The sequence below is a fragment of the Nerophis lumbriciformis genome, linkage group LG06, assembly GCF_033978685.3.
Source record: "Nerophis lumbriciformis linkage group LG06, RoL_Nlum_v2.1, whole genome shotgun sequence".
Taxonomy (NCBI): domain Eukaryota; kingdom Metazoa; phylum Chordata; class Actinopteri; order Syngnathiformes; family Syngnathidae; genus Nerophis; species Nerophis lumbriciformis.
The window spans coordinates 39,894,864-39,904,836 of NC_084553.2; the positions used below are offsets into that span (position 1 = coordinate 39,894,864).

General features: G+C 38.2%; 1 protein-coding gene across 5 annotated transcripts in view; it reads right to left on the bottom strand.

The window, feature by feature from the left end:
* Positions 1-8,620, bottom strand: part of lpin1a (lipin 1a) — a 44,025-nt gene extending 35,405 nt beyond the window's left edge. For all 5 annotated transcript variants that reach the window (XM_061964324.1, XM_061964321.1, XM_061964320.1 and 2 more), the window contains exon 1: positions 8,498-8,620. The gene's annotated coding sequence lies outside the window, so the exon portion shown is untranslated. The remainder of the gene's footprint in view (positions 1-8,497) is intronic.
* Between the last annotated feature and the right edge of the window lie 1,353 nt (positions 8,621-9,973).

Below are 9,973 nucleotides of genomic sequence, written 5' to 3' on the forward strand. Positions count from 1 at the left end.
GCTGTCCTGTGGGAAACACTAGTATCAGTTAAAACATATTTGACTTATGTTATATACAGCATTATTTCTAAATATTTATATCCTATTTAGTCTTACAGTACATTCTTAATATTATTTTTTATATTTATTGTAATATTTCATTGTTGTTGTTTTTTTACATTGCACAAGCTGTATATTGTTAGATTATTTTCCGACACATTTTCTTTCTTTCATCCATTGCTACACATTTCTATTATATTCTCTTCAATTAGGAAATGGTGACACTTAAACAAGTTAGAAAATAAAATATTGTGTATGTTTAACATAGGGCAGCACGGTGAAAGAGGGGTTAGTGCATCTGCCTCACAATACGAAGGTCCTGAGTAGTCTTGGGTTCAATCCCGGGCTCGGGATCTTTCTGTGTGGAGTTTGCATGTTCTCCCCGTGACTGCGTGGGTTCCCTCCGGGTACTCCGGCTTCCTCCCACCTCCAAAAACATGCACCTGGGGATAGGTTGATTGGCAACACTAAATTGGCCCTAGTGTGTGAATGTGAGTGTGAATGTTGTCTGTCTATCTGTGTTGGCCCTGCGATGAGGTGGCGACTTGTCCAGGGTGTACCCCGCCTTCCGCCCGATTGTAGCTGAGATAGGCTCCAGCGCCCCCTGCGACCCCAAAAGGGAATAAGCGGTAGAAAATGGATGGATGGATGTTTAACCTATTACATGTTAAATGCATGGTATGAATGAATTATGAACAGACATGGAGGAGGGTTCGAACTAAATAATACGGGTGTAAAAAAAAAGGATTTTCAATTGAATCGCGATTCTTATTTATAACGATTCTTAATTGAGTCAAACAAATCAAAAACGGATTTATTTTTTTATTTTTTTTAAACTGGCCTGTCAAGCCTCTCAGGTAAATCATATAGTTGATGTAGATGCCCATATCTGCTGTACAGATTTACTTTAGAAAAGGTATGTGTTAGATGCTTCTCTTGTTGCCTTATTTGTATTTGATTTTATTAAATGTTTGGGTGGCATTTTTTTTAAACAAAACCCGTTTTGTTTTAAGTAATATAGAGTCTATATTACTTAAAACAAAACGGGTTTTGTCCCGATCCAGGTTTTTGCACTTCCGATCCGATACCGATGTTGTTTTTGCACTTCCGATCCGATAGCGATACCGGCCGATACTGGCTTATCCGAGCATGTATTAAAGTTTAAAGTTATTTAGCCTACTTAGTTGTCAGATTCATGTTGGAAAGGGTTTTAGTACTCTTGATAACAACTAGCCAGCTGAATTAGGTGAGTTTGAATAATACACAATGGTTGGTAACAAGAAACTGACCTGTTTATTCAAGGATAAACACAAAATAGACAAAATTATACATGACAAATAGAAATGGCATCATTGAACAGTAGAAAAGTGAACAGTATGAAGTGCAAATACTGCTGTTAACATTATTAAAAAAGGCAAAACACACAACCTGAGTGGGATAAAATGTCTATAACTCAGCATCAATACTTGCTCTTAAACAAGTGTAAACTTAAAAAAAAAAAAACTATCTACACACTCCCTTCAATTGTTTGCCCCCCCTGACTGCAGTCCGAGCATAATGGGGAGATGTGTTGGATGGTGCGTCGAAAGCCCACTTTACTCACGAGAGATAACAGCTCATCATCCAGAATGATTTCCTCGGCAATGACTCTAGTTATCCCCTGGGCTTTAGCACTGTTCAGTGGCAGTATGTCACGCTTCGCGAACGTTTCTGTCAGACTTAGTTGGGTAGGACCTTTCTTTTTCTTTTCGTCAGTTTTCTTTAGAAATTCTTCATATTCTTTACGGTGGCATTTCGCTAAATGCATGATCAGATTTGTTGTTTTAAAATGTCTTACAACTTTACCACCACGCTTGACTTTATTGTGGCATGTTTTGCACTCCACCTCTTCATCTTTTTCGTTTTGTAGGGTAAAATAATCCCACACAGCTGACATTTTTGCTCGCCTTTCGGAACCATGAACCGGCATCCGCTTCCGATTAGGACGGTTAGGACACAGACCTGTGGATGTGTTGAAGTTGTACTGGAAAATACGGAACGGAAATTAGGGAGCAGCAGAAAAGTGGAATGTATTATTTAAATCGGTGCGTTGGAAATCACGGACCGGAGTTTTTTTAAACTGGATCCGGATCGGCATTTTCCCATGCCTTGCCGATACGCATTTTTTGGCTAATATCGGCGGCCGATCCACAAACAGCTCTGATAAATGTCTATATTATAGACATTTATCAGAGCTGTTTGTGTATTTTATTGAAGAATGGAGTTAATCATACAACTGGCACCCGATGTTATTCCCAAAGATTCACAGCCCAAGTAAATTCGCTCATATTTTGCTCACAGATTCAAGGGAGCATATGTGCATGGTATCTGGGGATTGGTATGATATGCTGTGATGTATTACCCAACATTACAGCCTCCAATTCATTCCTTTCTTGAACATTATCCGAGGAAATGACCTTGTGTTTTTAGTGTTGGAAGATGAGTTCAAGCACAATCGGCACACCCCTGGCACATTCCATAGCATGAATTATTGATCATGTCATTCCAGGCTGTTCACACAGAAAGAAAGATGTCTAATGTACTTTGCTGCTATGTGTGGATTGTCTCAGCTTTGGGCTGCGTGGAATCAGAAAGTATGTTTGTCTTCCTGAACGATAACTAGATTCCCCTTTTTGAGTGAGCCTAATGATGCTGCACTGATCCTGTCACACGGACACAGTACGAATTAATGCCCTCGGCCCACAATGCCAAACATGGCCTTGGACAGAGAGAGAGTGGACAGGGACATCACGGTGTTGAGTCAAGAAAGATGAGAAAGGAACAGGAATGAATCGATAGAAATTGTTTTGCATTAGATACCAGGCCTTAAATACAGCAAACAATCTCAGCACTGAAGATACAAACAACAAAAAGGGTGCGGTATTTAAGTGGTTAAAAAAAGGATTCATGACAGACAGCTTCACATTTTGGCAGCCTAACAACATTCAAATGATCAGTATAGATTTAGGACCTTCTTCTCCAATGAGGTCATATGACACATGCGACTTGCATGAGCTTCTTATTGTGTCACAAGTATAAATAAAGTTGGGGGCATCTTTGCATGGGCTTCTTCCACACTTCATGGGCCTTGCTCTGAGCAATGAAAACACAAACGGGTTACCCGACAGTGTTCCAGGGACTAAACTTGTCCAAAGTGTATTAGTATGTTAGATGAATGATTAAGATTGAACACCACTTTTTTTTTTAAACTCTGCCCATCATCCATAATCTTAATGTGAGGCAAGAACAAACATGCCTTTCCCTTTTCTGCGCATTCTAAATAGTGAAAAACTGCCCATAAGAGGCAGCTACAGTAACAATGCAGGTCATAGGCATACAATCTATTCCGCCTTTATAGCCGTCTATAAAACCTCCAACACCGTTTTATATACATACTGTAAGTATGGATGTAATGTAGTAATGGGAAAATTCATGCTAACATGTAATATTTACAGTATTTTGGTCATTGGGCATGATATGGTATTTTAAAAATTACTGTAACTTCTTTCTGGGGTGCATTGATTTCACAAAGCGCAAAGCAACAAACGCTATTGTTGCTATGCGTTAAACCAGTGCTTCATCATTTCATTTGTCAGGCAAATCAACTCCTGCAAATGGAAATATGATTGAGAACCTGAGTTGGTAGGGTGTAGATTTTCAAAGTTGACCAACTTCCTGTCTTGGTACCACAACCTTCTACTATACAGGTGAGATGCATGATTTATAATCTAGCATTCACGTTTACGAACTCAAAGGCAATACAGCAGCAGCAGAACAATCTCAAGCTCCTTCTTCTTTATTTTATGGTGGATTGCGACTAACGTTATTAGCAGCTAAAGCTAGGTTGTAGCTGGACACTCGCTAGTAGTCGAAGGTGCAGTGTGAGCATGGCAGAAAAGTAGTTCCTCTGTGTTAGCTCTTATAAAAACTATGTCGCTATAGCTTGGTTAATATGCAGGAAGCGGCGTGTAAATAGAGTGTTGTTGGTGGTTTTTTTTATGTTTTTTAGAGGGTTTTACAGCCAGAGTAGATGACTCCCATTACATGCATTGTTAGCCGCCTGGTCCTTACAGTTTTTCACTCTTTGGAACACACAGAAAAAGGAATTACCGTGGCTTTTGACTATGATAAAGATTGTGGGTGATGGGCAACTTTCCAAAAAAAACAAAAAAACTGCAGTTCCCTTTCAAATAGTACAATATGGTATCCACCAAGACCTTTTACTTCTACTGACTTTTGTCTTTAATCCAAACACCACTGACTGGCACATCCTGGCAGAGGTGAGCAATTCACTGCACCATAGCAACAGTTAAACAATGTCCACTCGACATATACAACAGTAAATTAATTGTTTGGAATTCACACAGATGTGCAACAGCAATTAATACAGCAGAGGCATTACTGTAATAGGCTTATTATTGTGCTATTGTGTTTAAAAAGAGCTGCAAATATAGTACAAATATTTTTACTTCCCTGAAAGTGTCAATCAAACCTGAGCATTATTACTTTGTAATGACTTTTGATCAGGAGCATATTTATTCAGATGGGGTCCCAAGCAAACCTATCCCTTTGTGGCCCTTTACATAACAAAAATGTAATTTAGCATGTTGTTAGAAAGCACCATGCCATTTATTGCATATTAAAGCTTGGCGAGCCAGGCAATGAATTGATAGGAATATTAATCAATATTTATTAAAGTGTAAGCTATTTTTCAAATATCATTATTTTGTTAGCACAACTTTACCAAATGTAATGCGTAGCGCTATTATTGTGAAGGCCGGAAGTGTGTGACTGGTGGAAAAAAGAGAGTTCTTGACTGGTGGCTGTGATTAAACGATAGATTGTTTTTAATTTGATGTTTTGGGTCCCCCTAAGAATCTCGGGGCCCAGGGCAAGTGCCTGTGTTTGCCTAATGGTACGTCAGTCCCGGCTTTTAATACAGCTCTTGTATTGGCATAGTGCCCAAAAAGTATAAAACATTGTTTTTAATTTGATGTTTTGGGTCTCCCTAGGAATCTCGGGGCCCCAGGCAAGTGCCTGTGTTTGCCTAATGGTATAGTCCGTCCCTGCTTTTAATACAGCTCTTGTATTGGCATAGTGCCCAAAAAGTATAACGAACACACTACTCAAACAAAGTACATGTAGATAACTACCGCTTTCTATGGTTTCTGTATTATATCTTTAAAGGGATGGTTACAACATTGTTGTTGTTCAAGCCTGACACATATTATAGGCTATATCTTATATAATTTTGCCACCATACTGTTTCACTCTTGTCCGTTATGTTCCCAACCATAAAGAGTGGACAGTTAGAGCAGTATAGTTGCTCACTTCAACTTTATTGTCAACTTCAGTTGCAGTTGCAATCCAAAGTGGCTGACTTACACTTGCCCGCTTACTTCCTGTACAGTGTCTATCCTAAACGTTCCCCCCTGCAACATGTATTAATATGCTGGCGTATTAACGTAACAATCATATTGTAACACATACCTTAACAAAGCAGACATGCACAGCGGTTTGTGAATGATGAACACCACACATTGATGTCGTCAACACTGACCATGTGCTAAGATACACACACACACACACACACACACACACACACACACACACACACACACACACACACACACACACACACACACACACACACACACACACACACACACACACACACACACACACACATTCTTGTATTTGTTACCTTCTTGAGACCTCAGAAAAATGCCTACCTCTTTAGGACTACCCTTTCTAGATATATAAAGATTTGTATTTACAACAGTAATAATATATACATACTATGCAAATATAAAAAAGATAAGCTTTTAATTTTTTTGTTTGTAATTGGTTTTTAATCTTTATGATTTACTTCAAGTTATTACAGTATGTCTCTATATGTATATTCATTTTATTTTTGTATTAATTTTTGGGCGCGTTTAAATTTCTTACACACACTTGTTATTACATATGTTGGCCAGAGGGGGAGCACTTCAAATTTTTACACACAGGTTTTTTTTGGATGCGAATAGGGAAGTCCTTCTTTAGCTGCCGTCTTGTTTTATCATATATTGCTGCCTCTGCACCTGTCAATGTTTACTTTTGTAAGCACATTAAATCGACAAAAAACCCTGACTTTGGAGCAATGTTCACAGACTCTAGTATTTGGCTCTCTATTAGATGCAATGGTTTTCCGTTCTGGGACCATGATTTGGGTCCTAACTTGTTCACCGGTCCTCATATGGAAGGTACTTTTCCTTGTTGAAGTCTCAAGAAGGGTAAAAATACAAGAACACACGTGCACAAACACACACATATTCTTGTATTTCCTACATTCTTGAGACTAGAGAAAAATGCCTACCTCTCTAGGACCACCCTTTCTAGATATATACAAATTTGTATTTACAACATTAATAATATAAACCAACTATGCCAATATAAAGGTAATATTTTAGTTAGTTTTTTGTTTGTTATTGGTTTTTAATCTTCATTATTTACTTCAAGTTATTACAGTATGTCTCTATATGCATATTTATTTTATTTTTGTATTAGTTTTTGACCAAAGTGAGCGCGCTTAAATTTCTTACACACACTTGTTATTACACATGTTGGCCAGAGGGGGAGCACTTCAAATTTTTACACACACAGGTTTTTTTCGGATGCGAATAGGGAAGTCCTTCTTTAGCTGCTGTCTTGTTTTATCATATATTGCTGCCTCTGCACCTGTCAATGTTTACTTTTGTAAGCACATTAAATCGACAAAAAATCCTGACTTTGGAGCAATGTTCACAGACTCTAGTATTTGGCTCTCTATTAGATGCAATGGTTTTCCGTTCTGGGACCATGATTTGGGTCCTAACTTGTTCACCGGTCCTCATATGGAAGGTATTTTTCCTTGTTGATGTCTCAAGAAGGGTAGAAATACAAGAACACACATGTAACAAACACACATATTCTTGTATTTCCTACATTCTTGAGACTAGAGAAAAATGCCTACCTCTCTAGGACCACCCTTTCTAGATATATACAAATTTGTATTTACAACATTAATAATATAAACCAACTATGCCAATATAAAGGTAATATTTTAGTTAGTTTTTTGTTTGTTATTGGTTTTTAATCTTCATTATTTACTTCAAGTTATTACAGTATGTCTCTATATGCATATTTATTTTATTTTTGTATTAGTTTTTGACCAAAGTGGGCGCGCTTAAATTTCTTACACACACTTGTTATTACACATGTTGGCCAGAGGGGGAGCACTTCAAATTTTTACACACGCAGGGTTTTTTTCGTGGACGAATAGTGAAGTGAAGTGAATTATATTTATATAGCGCTTTTTCTCTAGTGACTCAAAGCGCTTTACATAGTGGAACCCAATATCTAAGTTCCATTTAAACCAGTGTGGGTGGCACTGGGAGCAGGTGGGTAAAGTGTCTTGCCCAAGGACACAGCGGCAGTGACTAGGATGGGGAAGCGGGTATCGAACCTGCAACCCTCAAGTTGCTGGCACGGTCACTCTACCAACCGAGCTATACCGCCCCAATATAGGAATAGGGAAGTCCTTCTTTAGCTGCCGTCTTGTTTTAACATATATTGCTGCCTCTGCACCTGTCAATGTTTACTTTTGTAAGCACATTAAATCGACAAAAAATCCTGACTTTGGAGCTATGTTCACAGACTCTAGTATTTGTCTCTCTATTAGAGGCAATGATTTTCCATTCTGGGACCATGATTTGGGTCCTAACTTGTTCACCGGTCCTCATATGGAAGGTACTTTTCCTTGTTGATGTCTCAAGAAGGGTAGCACACACACACACACACACACACACACACACACACACACACACACACACACACACACACACGCACACACAGCGTGCTCACTCTCCCAGGACATTGCTTCCACAATAGCCAATCCCAATACGTGTGTATTACGTAATGACCAATCACAAGGCAACTAGTGCATGGGGGTCATTCAGTGTCATTGAACGTACACACAAACACACAGCTTGTGTTTTCAACAACATACAAACGGAAGCCCATATTTTGAACATCTTCACCCAGTGTCCCTTCCTGCATAAAAAAATAACATATTTGCAACCAAAAATGTTACTATATAAAACATTCATAATGTACTTAGTCGAAGCCTAGCAAACATATATGAGCTTTTGAGGCTAAATAAACATAATATAGGTCATGATAATGATAAAGGGGGCAGTCATGTGCTGGCGTTCCATGTAAACATCTTACACATGTGGGCGAGGCACCGCCACACTCCATTCAAACAACCGCATTGGAGACATGAGCAAAACAAGTCTTACAGCCCACAGACATAACGCGACATAAACACGCGTAATATACATGGTAGTAACTGTCCACGGCGTGTTGTTGTTACATGATGCATATGAGTCCTACTTACATCGATAACACGCTTTGCTGTTGCTTCCGCGTTCTTTCCGTCCGAATCTGTGACGTATAAATGGTTACCTGTGTATCCTCAGGCCAAACATTGTCAAATATCGGATAAGATTCCTTGTGTTTCTTTTCTGCTGCTCAAGGCTGCGTCGCTATTTAAACTGCAGTACAAATATTCCTCCCACTTGTCAACGCGCCGCAAATAAACTGCCCTCTGATTGGTCGAGCCCCGATGACGTCAGAAGTTAAAACTTGTACAAATACACGTTGATTTAATTTGTAAATGCTGCAGTTTATAAATAAAGGTTTATAAAATTAAAAACAAAACAAAAAAAAACTATTAAAAAAAACAACTAAAAAAACTAAAAAACTTGATTTTATTGTATGTTTACAGCAGATTAAGACATGGATGTTGATGTCTACTTATCCATATATTTGATGTAATAGTATTTGTTTTTGACATTAAAGTGACAACAATGACAAGTGCATAAACACTACAGTCTAAATCAGAGGTGTCAAACTCATTTGAGCTCAGGGGCCGCATGGAGGAAAATCTGTGCACACTATTAAAATCAGTGGTCCCCAAACTACGGCCCGCGGCCCGGATCCGGCCCCCCAGCATCCAAAATCCGGCCCACGGTAAGTCCCAAATTTAAAAAAAAGTTTTAATTTTTTTAATTTTTTTTTAAATTTATTTATTTATTTTTAATCTTTCCTTTCTAATCCATTTTCTACCGCTTGTTACTCTCGGTGTCTCCTAGCCGCTCAGGCAAATCATATTGTCTAAAAATTAATTTTCCCATCGATAACGTGACAATGTTAAATGTCAAAACGGATTAAAAAGACAATGTATATATGTATATATATATATATATATATATATATATATATATATATATATATATATATATATATACAGCCCGGCCCTCGGCCAAATTTTTTTAACCCATTGCGGCCCACGAGTCAAAAAGTTTGGGGACCCCTGATTAAAATCATGGCATTAAAACTAAAAAAATAAAGACAACTTCAGATTATTTTCTCTGTCTTATTTAGGCCAAAAATAGAACAAACACATTCTGAAAATATTACAATAACAATAGAGAGAGAAAATACCGGCAGCGGTAAAGTTTAGATCCATGAAGGAAAGAAGAAAGTGAATGAATGTTTATAACTGAATTCATGTACATATGCATAAAAATGTGTTTTCTTTTGTGTTATTGTTTTTAATGAATTAAGTAACGTTTATGACAACCTTTTTCCAAAACACAATATAGTATGTGAGATATAACAGCATAATGCATACATTTGTCATTTGTTTTCAAAACGCTTACAAAAAAGTGGGACCTCAAAGATTTAATGTGGGACCCCATTTTTATGACTTGATGGGGAGGGACCCCATTTTGAAAATTCCTAGCGCCAACACTGATGGAGTATTGGTGCGTGCAAAACAGCAGCAGGCGGCTGTGGCCTGCGGGCCGGT